This window comes from Palaemon carinicauda, chromosome 1 (genome assembly GCF_036898095.1).
Source record: "Palaemon carinicauda isolate YSFRI2023 chromosome 1, ASM3689809v2, whole genome shotgun sequence".
In the NCBI taxonomy this organism is placed as follows: domain Eukaryota; kingdom Metazoa; phylum Arthropoda; class Malacostraca; order Decapoda; family Palaemonidae; genus Palaemon; species Palaemon carinicauda.
In genome coordinates this window covers 6,069,660-6,090,226 of record NC_090725.1, presented here as the reverse complement: position 1 = coordinate 6,090,226, position 20,567 = coordinate 6,069,660, and the positions used below count along the sequence as shown (strand labels likewise).

The window sequence follows — 20,567 nt, the reverse complement described above, 5'->3', positions numbered from 1 at the left end:
AAATAGAAATATATGAAATAAGAATTTGAGAGGAAAGGAATCGGAAAAACAAAGAAATCAAGAAAAGCAGAGGTATGAAAAATGAGATTTAGAGAAGGATATGGTCACAGCCTTATATCAGAGAAATTGATATGGATAAGGCATTTCTTGTAATGAAGGTAAGGTTGTATATGCTCAAGTTAAAAACAAATTTTCAGGAGAAGATAATACCTAATATTTATTTCCATGCCCATAACTGGGACAGTTAGTGGAACAAGAGATAAGCGTGGGTATGTTTGCAAAATCCTAGCAGTGATCAAGTAGTAGGCCTATACATACGAAGGGCAATCCATATGAAGGAAGAATTTTAAAATAGCAAATTTACCATAAAAGTTTGTCAATAGTGATGATAGCAAGGTATTATTCCAACTGTCTCAAGGTAGAATGAGATAAGATTAAAGATTGAGATTTTCATTAATAATGTTTACGGTACAAATGGAAAGGCTTAATTACAGTAATAAGTATAATGAAATCTTTGCACATATCTATTGTGTGATAGAGTGCCCGCGGGGTTGGCAGTTAAGATGTAGAGTACCTTGTTTAAATAGATACTCTATTGGGGATCAGGAACAAGAGTAAGCTTCGGGGTACACAAGACGCACTATTCTCTACGTTTCCCTTTTCCTTTCCTTAATGGGCTATTTTCCTTGTTGGGGCCCTTGAGCTTGTAGAATTCTGCTTTTCCCACTAGCTGATAATAATAATAATAATAATAATAATAATAATAATAATAATAATAATAATAATAATAATAATAATAATAATAATCTGAAGAAGTTTAGAGATACGAAATTTACCACATTAGTTGCCAAAACTGATAAAGTATTATTATTCCACTTGATTTCAAAAAAATAATATTTAAGATTTTCATTAAAACTTGTTTATGGTTACAGGAATACGCGTAGAAGCTCTGCACTTACATATTAATTGACAGAGTGCTCGCAAACTTATTTTGTGGAGTGCCTAGTTAGTAACCAAGAAATCAGGGTGCCCATAAACTTATTTTGCAGTAAGCGGCTACGAACCAGACACTAACTGCTCAATCCACAAAATAATACGTTTTCGGACACTACCAATTATTGCATAAGTGCAAAGTGTCTAAGCTCATAGCCACTATAGCGACTGGATTACCACAATAGGTTGCCAAAACTGATGATAGCAAGGTGTTATCCTATCTAATTTCAAGGTAGAAGGGAATAAAAGGGTTGAGAACCTCATTATGATATCAATTTATTTACGGCACAGGTGATATAAACTTAATAACAATAATAAGAATAAGCTTAGAAGCTATGCACATATCTATAAAGAGATAGAGTGCCCGCAAATTTATTTTGCGGAGTGAGCAATAAGGAACCAGGAACCAGGGTTTTTTTTTACTTGTTCTTTTTTTGTGACCATAAACAAGTCTTGCTGAAAAAGTTTTAATCTTATCCTATTCTGCCTAAAATAGTTTGGATAATATAGAGCACGTTGGGGCAATCTATTGTCGTATTTTTAAATTCCTTTCAGATTTATGGCCCAATTTATGTATTTCGCTCAAGCTCTGATAGCTTCTTGCAACATATCCACTCATATCTGTTCTCTTAATATCTTCCCTAACTTTGGACTTGGAAATAAATGTTCTGCAATATCTTCTTTGCACAAGTCACAAACATATTCTATGTATTTTCCCCTGGATATTGCTTTTACGTTGAGCATCTTTAACCTTGCTTTCATTATTAAGATTGCCCTAATTATATCCATATCTCTGATATACGACTATTGGCCATTCTCTTTCAAGTATCTTCATTTCAATACTTTCTTCTTTTCTTCAATTGCTTCTTCCCTCTTTTCTATTTTTTTAATTCCTCTTTTTTGCCTTTTTCCCAAAATTCTAACTTCTCCTATTTTTCATTGTATATTATCTTCAACGCTGTTTCTCCAACATCTTCCATACGGGTTCTGCAATTTATTTTCAACTACAGTATCTCTGATTAACATGTCAGAGGTTATGATGATATAGAACAGCATTGTTATTTCTAGTCTATTCTGCAAGACACTGTTTCTAATATAATGCCCCCGTATAGAGTACTTGATGGTTGTTCATACTTCCTTCTTATAAGCCTGTATTGAAGGCTGTCCAAACCTTTCCTACGTTCATCTTCTATTTCACTCCAGGTCTACATTAGAAAATATTGTTGAAACAACCAGTTTCATAAATTTTTCTTTCTCACTTCCAATGCAATTTTCTTATTTTTCACACGTCTTCATACTTACGTATTTTATTAGGTCATGTGTGCAACCATTTGGCTTTTCCTATTGATACTCGCTTCCTTATTTTCTTTCCCTGTGTGCCTTTTACGCAGATACTTATAGTTCTTAACCATACTTCCTGACTAGTTCTTCATCTTTGTTTGAATATCATCTTCCTTCTATTCAACTTTGTGAATACACCAAATTTTGGAAGATTGGTAATAATTGTGAACTTTTTCAGGATCTCCAATCTCCAAGAGTTACTTAAATGCTAATTTTACACATTCTTTCCTGCCTCTGGGAAACATTACTGTCTACAACAGTGGTTCCCAACCTGGGGGAAATTTGAAGCTACCAGGGGGGAAATAACTACACTACCTACTAACTAAAAAAAAAATATCAGGTGACAAAGCTAGCCCTGATATTGATACACTGGTGCACAAGAAGCAGCCTCAACCTTCCCACTAATTCAATTTTGAAGTAGAAGAATAAACCAAATTCCTTTTATTTGGCTACTAGCCGCTCTCAATATACTGATAAACAAATAGTTACAGAGTAAAATGGATAGAGAGCGGTTCTGCTCTCTATCCATTTTACTCTGTAACTATTTATTTATCAGTATATTTGTATAATGCAAAAATAAATTAGTAAGTCGTCACCGTGTGTTTCAACTACTCTTTCCCTCATACACATGAAGGGGGAAATCTGGAGGGTTGCACTGTGTGCAGGGGGGAAACGACAGGGAAAAGGTTGGGAACCACTGGTCTACAAGGTCTACTCTACTCCATAGACATTGACCGTCTGCAAATAGAGATTCAATTTCATCATTCCTTATTGATGTTATATTTTTTCTATTGCTGCTGTTCACTTTGTCAGTCACCATACTTAATAGCTTAGGTCTAAAGATAGTTCCTTGTTTTACTTTTCCTTCAATCTCAACGGTATTTGTTGTTCCTGCGGGACAGTTACCGACTGCTGAGCCTGTGCAGAATTATCTTCACGCTTTATCTTCATTTGTCTTTTCTATTATTATTCATCTTTACATGAATTAATCTAGCTAAACTCTCTTTCGTTTTCTAATTCTTGTTTATCCTTTCCATGGTTTTTGACCTATCCTTCTCCTCTGGTCTCCTGTACTCTAAACCTATCGAATATAATGCGTACCCAAACCATCTCCATCTACCCCTCATGATCCCGTCCACATATGGCATTCGAGTAATCTCTCTTATAGTTTAATTTCTAATCATGTCCTGCCATTTAACTCCCAATATTCTTCTGAGGGTTTTGTTATCAAATCTACTAAATCTATTGGAGATTGTTTCATTGTCATACCATGACCTACGTCCATACAGTAACACCGATCTCACTAAACTGATATATAGTCTGCTTTTTATATGTAATTTCAAGCAATTTGATTTCCAAATTTTACTTGACCAAGCCATTGTCTGGTTTGCTTTTTTCAATCTTTCACTAAACTCAAATTCTAAAGACCCTGAATTGGAGATAATAGTTCCTGAATACTTAAATGATTCAACCTCATTAATCCTTTCTCCTTCCAATGATATTTCATCTTCCATTGCATACTCCGTTCTCATCATCTCTTTCTTTTTTTCTAGTTATCTTCAGCCCACCTCGTGTGATATTTCATGCATTCTGGTAAGCAAGCATTGTAAATCTTGTGGTGCTCTACTAACAAAGACACCATTATCAGAATACTCTAGGTCTGTTAAATTCCTATTACAAATCCAGTCCAATCCTTCTCCACCATCTCTAACTGTTCGATGCATTACAAAATCCACGAGGAGGATAAACAACATCGGACAACACATTCCCTTTGAGTACTCCGCTGTTCACTGGAAATTCATTTGATAAGACTCCAATAACATCAACTTTCTCACAATACCATTTTCATTCATTTTATTCATTGGCAGCGCTTCATTCCTCCTGTCATTTTTCCAATACCTTCTTTCAAATTTAATCTATCGAAGCATTTATAAGCATCACAAAACCATAAGTATGTTGGCCTCCCATGTAAGCATTAGCCCATAACCAGATCTAAACTGGAGACTGAAGTGATACTGTATTGGATTAGATATAACTTTAAAATAAAAATAAATCAATTAAATCAAACTATAATTCAACTATTATACACAATTACTGCAAAATATGTTTCGAAGTTATAAAAGCAGGTCAAAATTTCAGAGGAATAGTAATTTATTCACCGACACAATTAGACATCACTTTCTATTTTAGTGGCAGGTCGTCCTCTGATATTATTTTATGACCAGTGTCAGTCTACAGGTGTTAAAAATAAAAATAAAATCATATTGCCGTTGTAGAAATCCTTAAAAAAATGAAGAAAAATGAGGATTTTTTCTGTGGTATGAACCAAGGGACATTACCTGTAGGCTATAGAGTGAATAAAGTGGAGCGTTGTATATGGCAGAGGGACGAGGAGTGGGAAATTAGGGTCTTGTTGGCTTGACCTAGGAGGACATGCACAGATTTGAGTGTAGAAGAAAAAGTCTTGGGGAGTAGGGATTACATTTGAGTAGTAAAGCTGTAGCTGAATGTTGCTTTAGCTATTGTCAAACAACGTTGGTATTCGAGCTGAACTCAGCAATGTGTATAATGGCGATTGTCCTCAAGACAGTCCTGGCAAAGAGTGGGAAGGGGAAGTCTGGTACCAAATCGTACATAGAGGAATTAGATAATACTCTATAGTCCATTTCTTTTAGCGAGTCATATTTGCACCGACTCGCAGCGGTGCCCTTTTAGCTCGGGAAAAGTTTCCTGATCACTGATTGGTTGGACAAGATAATTCTAACCAATCAGCGACCAGGAAACTTTTCCGAGCTAAAAGGGCACCGTTGCGAGTCGGTGCAAATATGACTCGCTAAAAGAAATGTATTATAGTTGGTGAAATGACGATGACAGCCAAGAGGTCGTGGAATATCTGTGAAGTTTTGGGCTAAACGCAAAACCACTAGAGGCCTTGGAAGGTGGAGCAGCTCTGGGTCTGATGTTGAATATGTACAATGTGGAGAGACTCTTGATTGAGATCAGGAATGAAGTTGCAGGAGTTCATGACAAGTAAAGCAGGAGGGAATCGTTCTCGACATATCGCTACGTAGCAGGTTGGAGGGCCACTAACCCTGTTTCTATAGGTGGCTTAGAGCAGTATGTATTATTATTATTATTATTACTATCCAAGCTACAACCATAATTGGAAAAGCAAGATGCTATAAGCCCTGGGGCTCCAATAGGGAAAAATAGCCCAGTGAGGAAAGGAAATAAGGAAATAAATAAATGAAGAGAACAAATTAACAATAAATTATTCTAAAAAAAGTAATGTCAAAAGAGATATGTCATATATAAACTATTAACAACGTCAAAAACAAATATGTCATATATAAACTATAAAAAGACTCATGTCCGCCTGGTCAACAAAAAAGCATTTGCTCCATCTTTGAACTTTTGAAGTTCTACTGATTCAACAACCCGATTAGGAAGATCATTCCACAACTTGGTAACAGCTGGAATAAAACTTCTAGAAGAATGCGGAGGGAGCGAAGGGCACCAGCCTATCATTGAAATGCTTTTGATTCGGGTCCATAGTCCCTCCAAAAACTCCTGCATTATTCTTGTTTTCTTCGTTGCTAGTACATAAAATCGCTTACTTGTTACTACAACCGTCTTTGGAAATACATATTCAAGGTCCACCAAATAAGCAGAAACCTGTGTCATCTAAAGTAGATGCTGTAATGCCATGTAACTCAGTCACTGAATAAATACAAAATATCTATTGTTTCTTGTAGACTGACCGAAAGGGCGTGTGCCATGAAGTTCTGAACCAATTGTAGGAACACTGACGACACCAGCAATAATCTAAATTAAGTAAATAGTACCCTTTTGCGCAAATATGCTGGTATGCGCAGCTATTACACAATCTATATTAAGTAAATAGTACCCTTTTGCGCAAATATGCTGGTATGCGCAGCTATTACACAATCTATATTAAGTAAATAGTACCCTTTTGCGCGAATATGCTGGTATGCGCAGCTATTACACAATCTAAATTAAGTAAATAGTACCCTTTTGCGCAAATATGCTGGTATGCGCAGCTATTACACAATCTAAATTAAATAAATAGTACCCTTTTTGCGCAAATATAATGGTATGCGCAGCTATTAAACAATCTAAATTAAGAAAATAGTACCCTTTTGCGCAAATATGCTGGTATGCGCAGCTATTAAACAATCTAAATTAAGAAAATAGTACCCTTTTGCGCAAATATGCTGGTATGCGCAGCTATTACACAATCTATATTAAGTAAATAGTACCCTTTTGCGCGAATATGCTGGTATGCGCAGCTATTACACAATCTAAATTAAGTAAATAGTACCCTTTTGCGCAAATATGCTGGTATGCGCAGCTATTACACAATCTAAATTAAATAAATAGTACCCTTTTTGCGCAAATATAATGGTATGCGCAGCTATTAAACAATCTAAATTAAGAAAATAGTACCCTTTTGCGCAAATATACTGGTATGCGCAGCTATTACACTTACCAGTATCCTTACTTTTCAACGAAAACGTAAGGAACCTTCACCTTTGGAAAAAAATGGCCTTAGCGAAATAATTCCCAATTTTTTTTCTTATAATTAGTTATGATTTATTTGTATTTTGAAAAAAAAAAAGTGTAGTTCATGATACTGAATTATCTTGAATATTGTGATCTTGCTTACCTACATTGTAAATTCTAAAATAGATTAAATTAATTAATAAAAGCTATAACATACGTTTTCATTTAATACTTAACTCCATTATGTCACTATAACCAGCTGATTGTTTTTCGATGTTAAGAGGTTCGTCTGTGATAAGATAAACTTGGTTATGATTCATTATAAGTTACTCATAATATTATGATAAAAGAAAAAACACACAATGTACACAGAGAGAATTCCACGAAATTCTTCCGATGACAATAACAACTACTCGTGAATTTGAAAAAAAAAAAATATTTATCTAATCAGTAATAATCATCACTAACGACTGAAACAGTAGCTACTTTGTTTTACATACAATAACCTTATTCATGGTTAAAAAAAAAGTGCTTCATTATTATTATTATCATTATTATTACTATCCAAGCTACAACCCTAATTGGAAAAGCAAGATGCTATAAGCCCAGGGGCTCCAATAGGGAAAAATAGCCCAGTGAGGAAAGGAAATAAGGAAATAAATAACTGAAGAGAACAAATTAACAATAAATCATTCTAAAAAAAGTAATGTCAAAAGAGATATGTCATATATAAACTATAAAAAGACTCATGTCCGCCTGGTCAACAAAAAAGCATTTGCTCCAACTTTGAAATTTTGAAGTTCTACTGATTCAACAACCCGATTAGGAAGATCATTCCACAACTTGGTAACAGCTGGAATAAAACTTCTAGAGTACTGCGTAGTATTGAGTCTTATGATGGAGAAGGCCTGGCTATTAGAATTAACTGCCTGCCTAGTATTACGAACAGGATAGAATTGTCCTGGGAGATCTAAAGAACGAATACTAAACGAACAAACACCAGTATAGAAAAATTCATTTACACGATTAAAACCTGTGAATTATTAAGCGAATCTGACCAGCAAGTCATTCCAATAATTAGGAATCATGCCAATAACAAAACGAGAGATCTTTAAAACTTTTAATATTAACCCTTTTAGCCCCAATGGACGTACTGGTACGTTTCACAAAACTCATCCCTTTAACCCCATGGATGTACCGGAACATCCTTGCAAAAAACTGCTATTTACATTTTTTTTTTTTGCATATTTTTGATAACTTTATAAGAAATTTCAGGCATTTTCCAAAAGAATGAGACCAACCTGACCTCTCTTTGACGACAACTAAGGCTGTTAGAGCAATATATTGCAAAATGTGCTTGAAAAAAAACGCCTGTGGGTTAAGGGTTGGAAAGTTCCAAATAGCTTGGGGGTAAAAGGGTTAAAGGAATTTTGGACACCGTCATATCTAATACAAACGGTGAGGTCATTTTGATTAGAATGCCATTTCTATATAAGGAAACTTTGAAAACTACAAATTTTACATTTCCATGCAGTTATATGGAATCCATAAGGCGACGAAATTCTCTATATAAAAGGGAAGATAAGAAGTTATGACATTCCAAACGTTTTGAAACCGTTTGAGCTATGACATCCTATCGTTAAGGCACCTCGGTATTATTATTATTATTATTATTATTATTATTATTATTATTATTATTATCCAAGCTACAACCCTAGTTGGAAAAGCAAGATGCTATAATCCCAAGGGCTCCAACAGGGAAAAATAGCCCAGTGAGGAAAGGAAATAAGGAAATAAATAAATGAAGAGAACAAATTAACAATAAATCATTCTAAAAAAAAGTAACAACGTCAAAACAGACATGTCATATATAAACTATTAACAACATCAAAAACAAATATGTCATAAATAAACTATGATATTCCCAGTTACTAGACCACTATTGAACTAAGAACGATATCAAGCCGAAATATAAACTGCAATTCATGCCGACACACGGTAACACGCTATTCAAATTTTTATGACACCAGTTATTCAAGAGCTGACAGTCCATGACATGAAGTTACTTCATGGGACATGATTCGACTAAAGAGAAACTAAGAAAACTAATAGTTCGAAGTTTGTTGCCGACTGGAAGAAAAGAAAGATGCAGTTAATGCCCGATATCTGGGGATACGAATACGGATAAGGAAGTGGGGAATATGGGGAAAGGATAAGTACCCCTGGATACAATCCAGTTTATAGCCCGAAGGCAGGTACTCGGGATGGGAAAGAATAAGGAAAAAGGGAGAAAGAGAAGTACAGGAGAAGAATAAAAGAGAGGGGCAGACCCTCGTGCGATATTAGATAGTATTAGAATCAGTTTGAGAAAGGAAAAGACAGGTAGGGAAAGGAAAGGTTTTTTGGTTCTATGTCTAGCCCTTGCTACAGGAGCCCGTTCATCTGACACCTATTTTGATGGTTGAAAAAGGTACGATTGTTGAAAAATTATGATGATTGATATCTGGGGAGTGATTAGTTATTTACTGTAGGAGTATCATAAGTATTTCCTTTCAGGTTTTAATTAATACAATTGAACGAGGAGTGACAACATGGATTCTTGAACAGGTTTTTGCACTTTTTGAACATTTTGATTGTGTGAAATCACTTCAGCTTTATCGACGTGATACAATAATCCTATCTTTGGTTCGGCATGGGAAGCCTATACGGATTACTAAACAAGGATATATATATATTTTTTTTAACATGAAACAACCTATCAAACACACTACAAATTACATTATACACACACACACACACACACACACACACACATATATATATATATATATATATATATATATATATATATATATATATATATATATATACAGTATATATACATACATATATACATATATATATATATATATATATATATATATATATATATATATATGTATATATATATATATATATATATATATATACATATATATATACATATATATATATATATATATATATTTATATATATATATATATATATATATATATATATATATATATATATATATATATATATGTATATATATATATATACACCAAAACAATAACTGCTAAATTCATTTTCTGAAATGTTGATTAGTGATCAAACCCACTTGGAGTAAATCTGGCATCACACTAATCCCTTTGAAGTCCTGGGCTACACAGAGGACTCACTGGAAACACTTCAAGATTCCTTCACACAAATTGCCATTCCTTCCTATCTCACAGTCCCTCCTGCGTTTCCTGGATATTAAGAAGCTTTCTTCTCATTCAAATCTTTCCTCCCCTTTACCTTCTCCTACCTCATAACACTTCTGAATTATACCAAGCCATCTCAAAAGATTATTTTACCTGCAATAACCTTTTCACCATATTTACATATCTTCGCATTTCTCACCCTATTATACAAACAGTTCATTTCAACATTTTCGATTTTTCTACCCATCCACATTAAACATTCATAATGGAGAATTAGCTAAAGCATTCCTTCATGTACTACTACCTCGGCTTCCAAATACAAGTCAAGTCTCCCCCTAATCATTCACACTACACCACGGTATCTCTATTGCTTCACCTGTCATTTGACTCGCTTCTCTCATCTTACCTTTATCCATAATATCAACTCACACTCTAATCTAATTGCAACGCATCGTAGTTGATGATGAAATTCCACATTCTCCAGAAAATTAGAAAAAAGGCAAAGACTCATAAACTTGCCCAAGTCACCCAATATCAGATAGTAAAGAACAACATTAATGCCCTAACAAGTTCCCCTCTGCAGGAGACTGCTTTAGAGGCGTGGAGGTGAGTGCCCTGAATCTCGCCTCGATGCAAGACCTAAATTTATGCTTTACCCTCAAGGATGCATTTTAAGTTTTTGACTCAAGACAAAGAACAATGAAACCTATTCTAATGACCAATTTCTTTTTTCTGCAGCATCAGAGGTTGCCACTTTTTATGATCAAACATATTCCTTCTAGCTTCCCTTACTCCAACCTTCAAGAGACATCATACACCAAACCTTCTAGCAGCAGTTGATGGCTGAACTCACCTTGAGGTATCCCTACAGCGCTCCATAAACAAATGCACATCTTTTCCACACTCTCTGCTTCACCAGAGAGGACGTAAGACTGAACCCTTAAAGGTAGTTTCAGAAAAGCAAAATGAAGTCTATTCTAAAGATTCATTCTTTAATCTTTTACATTTGTCTATCCCAATATAGGTTGCCAGTGCGTTTCTATAAAATATATTTCTTCGTACTTTCCCCACTCCCACCTCCAGGCGAGGAACATAGCATACTATAAAAACTAAGCTTTCTTTCTTTCTACGGCCAGTTTTCTAGACTATTTCCCCAGAATAATTATAATAGATCTTTTTCCCCATGGATTTTGCACAAAAAATAATAAATACAAAATATATACACCAGATATAAAGGAGTAAACAATATGACAAATGTTAAATTATCCTTTCTTGACCTAACCTAACCTTTTATGATGTATCATAGATTTACTAGTGAAGTATTCACAAAAATTTGCATATTTATGGAATCTTTATCATGGGACATAAGCATACTATAAAAACCCCAAGCTTATTCCTTCTGAAAACCCAGTCTTCTAGAATATTAGAACAAATACTAAAAGCCTTGCTCCTGCGAAAATTAAAAGCAAAGTGTAACCTATTTGAAGCAAATCTAGGCATTTTCATCTTATATCTTTTCATGCAAATGAAAATCGAATTCCCCTTTTAAACAACAAACCCCTTTGTCCTTCTCTTCCAACTTTCTATCTTTTCTTTCGCTCTGATTTATTTCAAACTTAACTGGATATCTTTTTGTTTATCAAATGAGTGCCAAATGACTTAATGACCCACTCGCAGTTTTGCCTTACAGTGGCCTGTATTAACACAAGCATGGCTTTAGCTTTGAGACAAGCAAATGACTACTGGTTAGTCTTCTTGATGTTTTCTCCTCTTTTGATGACCATAGCTCGGTCCTTCCTGTCTCAGATTGTTCTGTAGATGTGATCTCCAATCTTAGTTCATGGAGGGATATTTCTTCTAGGAAATTCTTTCCCTTTCATTCTCCTGTTTTGCCATTGCCTCTGTGGTAAATCAAAAACACATATGATTCATCCATTTTTACTGTTCCACCATGTGTGAATATAATAACATTTACCGATCCATCTTACTACTTTTCATGTATCCTCATAACCTTAATCTTGTTTACATTATCTTCTACTTTTCTGCTCCTGAAAACTTTCAATCTTTTACCAGTTTCTGTAGTTTCTCTTCACTATCCATATCTGGCACGGTATCATTGGCAAACGCCAGCCCTTCAAAACTCCATTCAGAATTAATGATCTTATCACATAACTTGTTGAACTACTGGCTCTCTATGAGAATGGAGTGTGGATGCTGTATGTAAAGGAAAGACGTGGAAGTTATATAGAAGAGTTGTTTAAGGCCCTGTCCACACTACCGGGCAGTCCCCGACGGGCAAACAGTGATACCAGACCACAATAGTTAGTAAGATTGAAGGTTAATGACGTCAGAATCGGGAAAACCACAGACAGGGATCTGGCATCATAAAGTGTTGCCAGATCCCTGCCTTTAGTTTTGCCGCTTCTGACGTCATCAACCCTCATTTTCACTAACTATTGTGGCCTGGTATCACTGTTTGCCCGTCGGGGACTGCCCGGTAGTGTGGACAGAGCCTAAAATGAATTGATAGGGTAAGAACAGAAAGGGTGATAAATGTGGAGATACGTATTACTGGTAAGTGTTAGCGTGAATTAAAGAATTACTGTTGTCATATGGCAAGATTAGAATACCGTAAGTTGGTGAAAAAAAATGTACAATATGGAATATTTACAAGGAAGGAAGACAGGAAGACAAAAATAATTGACATCAAAGACAATGGAGAGATGGTCTCAAATTCAGCATGCACATAAAATAAAGCTGATGGGTACTAAAAGTGCGAGTGATAAAATAAAGAATTTTAAGTTTTTCTGTTATTTGTGAATCAATCATTCTAAATACATCTGAATCAGCGAGTGGCGATCAATCAGTCTAAATACATCTGAATCAGCGAGTGGCGATCAATCAGTCTAAATACATCTGAATCAGCGAGTGGCGATATTTGAACAAACACGCTGGACAGTCATGTTTGAAAGTCTGTAACCCACCTAAGAATTTGTTCATCGCATCCCCTCCCCTTCTTGGCCCCACCTTGTTCCTCGTCAGTTATACACCATTGTTTTAGTCTGTTATGGCAATGCCACCATAATGTTCATCCCACGGTAGTTGCCAGGGTCCCTGGGATCTCCTCTTTTGACAATGCTGAAAAATTTGGTAGTTGTCCATGGGCAGGGGGCAGGGATATACCACCAAGAAGACAGAATTCATAAGACAGAAATTCATAAGGAATTTCAAAAGTAATATGTTAATTCTGGTAAAGACGTATACCACTGAGCTAAAGGCTATGTTTGAGTTATGTCTGTGTTTTTCTGATAATATCTTATGACATGTTTGTTCCAGCCTAGCTGCTCCAGTACTTTCGTGATAGTGCTGCGAGGTCTAAGATTATGTAATAATACTGTTTGCTATGTTTAAACAATGTAACAGATACGTTATGATAATATCCTGTTCAGATGTGTCTGTTTTATAGACCCATAGATAACCAGTCGTCTTGAGAAGACATATCTCTAGCATTCACTTCAGCAGGTTTGAGTTAACTCAGTGCACTATAAGTAATTTAATGATTATAAGTTGTTGGGTGAATTTCTTTACATAACCAAAGATAGTGTGACGAGCCGAGAGAGGGTTGTGAACTCAAAGGCAGGAAGCAATCAACTGAGTAATTTTATTATAGAACACTCTCCTTTATATACAAAACCTCAAGGCAACAAGCATTTTCATGTTCACAAGACTGACAATGTTACAGAGGAAAACCGGAGACATGATTATTCAGGTTCTTTTTAGTGCGAGGGAAGAGCGCAGATACAAGCATAATATATACAAAATAATTTATGTACGATCGTGTGACACACGGTTGGTACACTCTTAAGTAATTTAATGATTATAAGTTGTTGGGTGAATTTCTTTACATAACCAAAGATAGTCAGTCTGAGACGCCAATTTACATTTTATAGTACGTTTCTATACGATTATTAAAATAAACATCTTATATCAAGCTCTGTAATAAATTGAGATAGAGTACGTGTACTTGTAACTTGCTCATCTATCCTATTACCACAGTATTTATCACACTGATAAATAATCTTTCACAAATGCTCTGTAACATTATATAACTCTCTCTCTCTCTCTCTCTCTCTCTCTCTCTCTCTCTCTCTCTCTCTCTCTCTCTCTCTCTCTCTCTCTCTCTCTCATATATATATATATATATATATATATATATATATATATATATATATATATGTATATATATATATATATATATATATATATATATACTGCATATAAGTACGTGCAAAAAGGACAAGGAACATCAATACGCATGCGTCATGATGATAAGAAGATGATAACTATGACGGTTATCTTCAAATTTGGCAAGAGGCAGTGACATAGCGGCCCACAGGTTAGGTGGAATTCAGTAAAACAAACCTATGGCGTCTGCGTGTTCCACATTCATTCATTTGTATGTGTATACTGATATCTTTCCTTTATTTCTACGCATTGAAAACTCGACTATTGAACGTGGATATATTACTGCACATGGCGTCTATCAGTAAGTATCAATTGCGATTTCCTTCTCATAGGATATCACTGAAACTTCATACAAGTGTTTAGGCTTAGTTGCCAATGCTTAGTTGAATTTCGGTCTATACATAAAATCCATGATTTATGTACTTTTGTGAAGTGAAAACAATAGTTGAATCAGTAGAACTTCAAAAGTTCAAAGTTGGAGCAAATGCTTTTTTTGTTGACCAGGCGGACATGAGTCTTTTTATAGTTTATTTATGACATATATGTTTTTGATGTTGTTAATAGTTTATATATGACATGTCCGTTTTGACGTTGTTACTTATTTTAGAATGATTTATTGTTAATTTGTTCTCTTCATTTATTTATTTCCTTATTTCCTTTCCTCACTGGGCTATTTTTCCCTGTTGGAGCCCCTGGGCTTAGAGCATCTTGCTTTTCCAACTAGGGTTGTAGCTTGGATGATAATAATAATAATAATAATAATAGAAACAGAACTTAAAACAGATGAAATTTTCACGAAAAAAACATTTAAAATCAGTACCTTTTCAAATAGTTATATCATAATCATCTATACAAATATCATGTGACAAAATTAGACATAACAGAAGGATTGAATTGTCTACTGCAACAATAAATTCTACGATCCTTTCAAATTTCAACGGGCCAGACTATTCGGTGTACATGTGTAGGCAAAGGAAAATTGAGCCGTAACCGGAGAGAGGGATCTAATGTATCTTGTTTTAAAATAAATGAACAAAATATTGTAATGATGTGTTGTTGGTGAAAACACAGTTCTCGTGTGTGGTTGATAATAAAGAATGATTTTGAAGGATGCTCGACATATTGAACAAGGATGATCTATTATAGGTGTAAATAAAATATAATCTATTTTTTTTAGTAGGTCTATATGAGCCAAGGAACTATAAAAAATATCGGATTAGAAGTGTCAGAAAGAACGTAACGCAGCTCTTCTAGGAGAAGGACACTCCGAAATCAAACCATTGTTCTCAAGTTTTGGGTAGTGCCATAACCTCTGTACCATGGTCTTTCACTGCCTTGGGTTAGAGTTCTCTTGCTTGAGGGTACACTCGGGCACACTGTTCTCTCTTGTTTCTCCTCCTCTTGTTTTGTTAAAGTTTTTATAGTTTATATAAGAAATATTTATTTTAATATTGTTGCTGTTCTTAAAACAATTAATATTTTTCCTTGTTTCCTTTCGTCACTGGGCTGTTTTCCCTGTTGGAGCCCCTGGGCTTATAGCATCCTGCTTTTCCAACTAGGGTTGCAGCTTAGCAAATAATAATAATAATAATAATAATAATAATAATAATAATAATAACACAAGAAACAAAGATGCAAAACATAAAATAACTAAAGTTCGCCAAAACCAGGAAAAAATCAAGATTACGTCAGCTAACTGAAGGCAATATTAAAGTAATTCGTGGCAGATGAAGACGAGTACAGTGGGAAAACAATTACGTCCACTGAAATATCAAGACAAAATACCCGGTTTGACAGGAAATGGAGATTACGTAGAACCTCTACTTACAAGAGAGAGAGAGAGAGAGAGAGAGAGAGAGAGAGAGAGAGAGAGAGAGAGAGAGAGAGAGAGAGAGAACTAACTAACGTGCAAATTGCAGCACGATAATCTTTGTGATAATAAAAGTGAATAAGCCGAAACTAATAAAACTAGGAGATACTGAAAAAGCTGATCAATTAAAATGGAACTCTTCAGCAAGTAGACGTGCATTTTAATGGATGTTTTGTACCACAGCCACCGAGCTTAGTGTACACGTCATGTAGGCAGAGGAAAGAAAAGAGTAATATTCGTATCTTGTCATAATCTCTGCATAACGGATATACGAGTTCACTTTTCATATCATATATATTCCGATGAAATGTTGCAATTCCCAATACAATTTAGCCTACTTATTCAGAAACAGGAATGTTGCAATTCCCAATACAATTTAGCCTACTTATTCAGAAACGGGAATGTTGCAATTCCCAATGCAATTTAGCCTACTTTTCAGAAACGGGAATGTTGCAATTCCCAATCCAATTTAGCCTACTTATTCAGAAACGGGAATGTTGCAATTCCCAATGCAATTTAGCCTACTTATTCAGAAACGGGAATGTTGCTATTCCCAATACAATTTAGCCTACTTATTCAGAAACGGGAATGTTGCAATTCCCAATACAATTTAGCCTACTTTTCAGAAACGGGAATGTTGCAATTCCCAATACAATTTAGCCTACTTATTCAGAAACGGGAATGTTGCAATTCCCAATCCAATTTAGCCTACTTATTCAGAAACGGGAATGTTGCAATTCCCAATGCAATTTAGCCTACTTTTCAGAAACGGGAATGTTGCAATTCCCAATACAATTTAGCCTACTTATTCAGAAACGGGAATGTTGCAATTCCCAATCCAATTTAGCCTACTTATTCAGAAACGGGAATGTTGCTATTCCCAATACAATTTAGCCTACTTATTCAGAAACGGGAATGTTGCAATTCCCAATCCAATTTAGCCTACTTATTCAGAAACGGGAATGTTGCAATTCCCAATACAATTTAGCCTACTTATTCAGAAACGGGAATGTTCAGACTAAATACAAATAGTTAAATTGAACTGAATATAAATAGTACTGTAATAATTTGCAGCATATAAATAACAACCAAACTTCATGGTTTTATCTTTCAATAAAGAAAATGAGTATATTTCCATTTTCCATAATTTATCTTTCAATAAAGGAAATGAATATATTTCCATTTTCCATAATTTATCTATCAATAAAGGAAATGAATATATTTCCATTTTCCATAATTTATCTTTCAATAAAGGAAATGAGTCTATTTCCATTTTCCATAAACGATAAGAATTTGGGGATTTCCCTCCTCAAATAGCGGTCCCATGGTGTAATGGTTAGCACTCTGGACTCTGAATCCAGCAATCCGAGTTCGAATCTCGGTGGGACCTGGTGGATATTTTTCGCTGGTTCTGTGGAAAATGTTTTTTTATCTCTTGTTAGTCTCATGTTATTGAACTTAATCAATACGCCAACCATATGAATTTCTGTAAGTTATCGATTTCTCAATTGTGGGAGAACAGGAGATTTATAAGTTACCGATAATTGGTATTTCTCATAAAGTTACCGATATTCTTTCAAAGAGAATCAAGAATTTAGAAAATCATAAAATAACTCAACTCAAGCAGCAGTATTTCATGACCAAACCCAAAATCAAGTAAATATTGGAGAGAGAGAGAGAGAGAGAGAGAGAGAGAGAGAGAGAGAGAGAGAGAGAGAGAGAGAGAGAGAGAGAGAGAGAGAGAGAGAGAAACAGGTATATAGAGAGGGTAAGAGCCTCTCACGATTTTCAAACTTAATAAAGAAAAGTAAATTTTAAAAATATAGATCGGGTAAGATAAAAGAAAACAAGGCGAGATAGATAATGTAAATTTGATGATGAGAAAAACGAGAAAAATCAATCCATGGGCTAAATTCTTGGATCACAAGCACACCTGGAACTAAAATAAAAGTAAATCAATAACCTGTGAACGATTTTACTCGTTACATCACTTCAGATATTCTAAAAAGGGAAAGTATTTTATATATATATATATATATATATATATATATATATATATATATATATATATATATATATATATATATGGATAAATATCAACACAACATCGTGTTCAAATAGAAATAAATTTCTACCTCATACTTGGGATCGAACGCTAGCCCCTTCTATATATATATATATATATATATATATATATATATATATATATATATATATATATATATATATATACAGTGATGCCTCAGGATACGAAAGTAATTCGTTCAGGATACGGTTTCGCATCCTGATTTTTTCGTATCCTGAGTCGCGTTTTACATGTAAATAGCCTAATCCGTTCCAAGCCTTACGAAAAGACACCTTTTCTTTCATAAACACGCTAAACTGTAGTAATAAACATGCAATGCAGCCATTTCTATCATTCAATAATTAACCCAATCGTTAAAAACAGCCTAATCCATTCCAGAAACCACCATGAGATTATTCAATAATGTAGTTATAGCCTAGTTATCCCCTCCAAGCCCTAAGAAAACGGTCCGTTTTCTTTACTACTGTATAAAAGTTACGGTACTGTATGTAAAGCATTTGGATCAGTGAAGGTGTATTGTTACCTGTACGTACACCTAAATTAAGGATTGATACCCTGAAAAAAAGGTTACAGTTAATTAACAAAAAAGTTGAAACTCACCTTTTGATTGATACGATGTCCGATAGCGAAGTCGGGGCAGAGGAGGATGGCATAAGGCAGAAAACGTAACAAGTGACAGACTACGTACAGTAATTTACACACTTAACACATTAACACTTAAACTTTACGAAATAAAAAAATGGCAGAAATAATTAACACTTAACATTACGTATGGAAAACTATAAAATGAAAGAAAAAATTACTTTAACACTTAACGGTAACATAAAACTTAAAATTGAATTTTTTTTTTTTCGCTTTTTTCATATTTTCTAAATTTCTTCTACTTCATCACTTTCTTTTTTCTGTTTCTTTTCTTTACTTTCACCTTCTAATTCTTCATCACTTGCTCTTTTCTTCACTTTCACCTTCGTCTTGGCCTACTAATACTGCTGGCCTCTTTAATAAGAAACTATCCATTGAAGCTTGTTTCTGCCTACTTTTCAACACATTTCTAAAATGCGTTTGGCAAACGTCATTGCAGTGTTGAAGCGCACGGTTGGTATAAACTTTTTCTGGATGTTCCTTTTCGACGTAGTCTACCATTTTATGGAAACATGCGAGAATTTCCTTAATGTCTGCCGTTTTCAAAGGTGTAACATCCTCCTCATCACCGCTAGAGAACTGCTCTTGAACAACACTCATTTGCATCGTCTCGAACTCCTTCAGGTCGTCCGTCGTCAACTCCTCGTGGTACTCCTCGATAAGTTCATCTATATCCTCGGCGCTAACTTCCAGCCCCATGGACGTACCAAGATGTACGATGTCAGCCACCTCAGACTGCTGAATGGGTTCAGGATCGTCAACGATCTCGGCTTCGCCTCCAGGCTTCCCAAACCCCTCGAAGTCTCATGCAGAGACAACATCAGGCCACAGCTTCCTCCAAGATGAGTTCAGGGTACGCCTCGAAACTTCCTGCCAAGTGAGATCGATGAGTTTGAGGCATATCACGATATTAAAGTGATCTTTCGAGAATTCACGCAGAGTGAGGTTTGTACTTTCTGTGACTTGGAAACATCTCTGGAAGAGATGCTTCGTGTACAATTTTTTTAAATTAGAAATAACTTGCTGGTCCATGGGCTGGAGGAGAGGGGTGGTGTTAGGTGGTAGATACAGGACCTATATGAAGGAATACTCGGCCAGAAGATATTCCTCGAGGCCACGAGGGTGAGCTGGAGCATTGTCCAACACCAGCAGACATTTCATAGGGAGGCGCTTTTCTTCCAAATATTTTCGGACAGTCGGACCGAAGCAGACATTCACCCAATCAATGAAAAGTTGCCTCGTTACCCAGGCTTTAGCATTCGCCCTCCACATCACGGGAAGGTTCTCCTTGATGACTTTGTGGGCTTTGAAGGCTCGGGGATTTTCAGAATGGTGCACCAGCAGGGGCTTTATCTTGCAGTCCCCACTGGCGTTTGCACAAAAAGCAAGGGTAAGCCTGTCCTTCATAGGCTTATGTCCGGGTAGCCTCTTCTCCTCCGCCGTGATGAACGTCCGACGAGGCATTTTCTTCCAGAAAAACCCAGTTTCGTCGCAATTGAAAACTTGCTGCGAACTGTAGCCTTCCTGCAGAGTCAACACTTCAAACATTTTAACAAAGGCTTCGGCGGCCTTCGTGTCCGAGCTGGCTGCCTCCCCATGCCGTACCACTGAATGAATACCAGTCCTTTTCTTGAATTTCTC

At 35.4% G+C, this 20,567-nt stretch overlaps 1 protein-coding gene and 1 non-coding gene across 2 annotated transcripts in view; both read left to right on the top strand.

Moving 5' to 3' along the window:
- Positions 1 to 14,472: 14,472 nt before the first annotated feature.
- LOC137646626 (uncharacterized) overlaps positions 14,473 to 20,567 on the top strand; it is a 20,978-nt gene continuing 14,883 nt past the window's right edge. The window contains exon 1 of the mRNA XM_068379736.1: positions 14,473 to 14,629. The gene's annotated coding sequence lies outside the window, so the exon portion shown is untranslated. The remainder of the gene's footprint in view (positions 14,630 to 20,567) is intronic.
- Positions 17,517 to 17,588, top strand: TRNAQ-CUG (transfer RNA glutamine (anticodon CUG)). Its single transcript has one exon. It is a non-coding gene; the product is annotated as a tRNA-Gln (tRNA).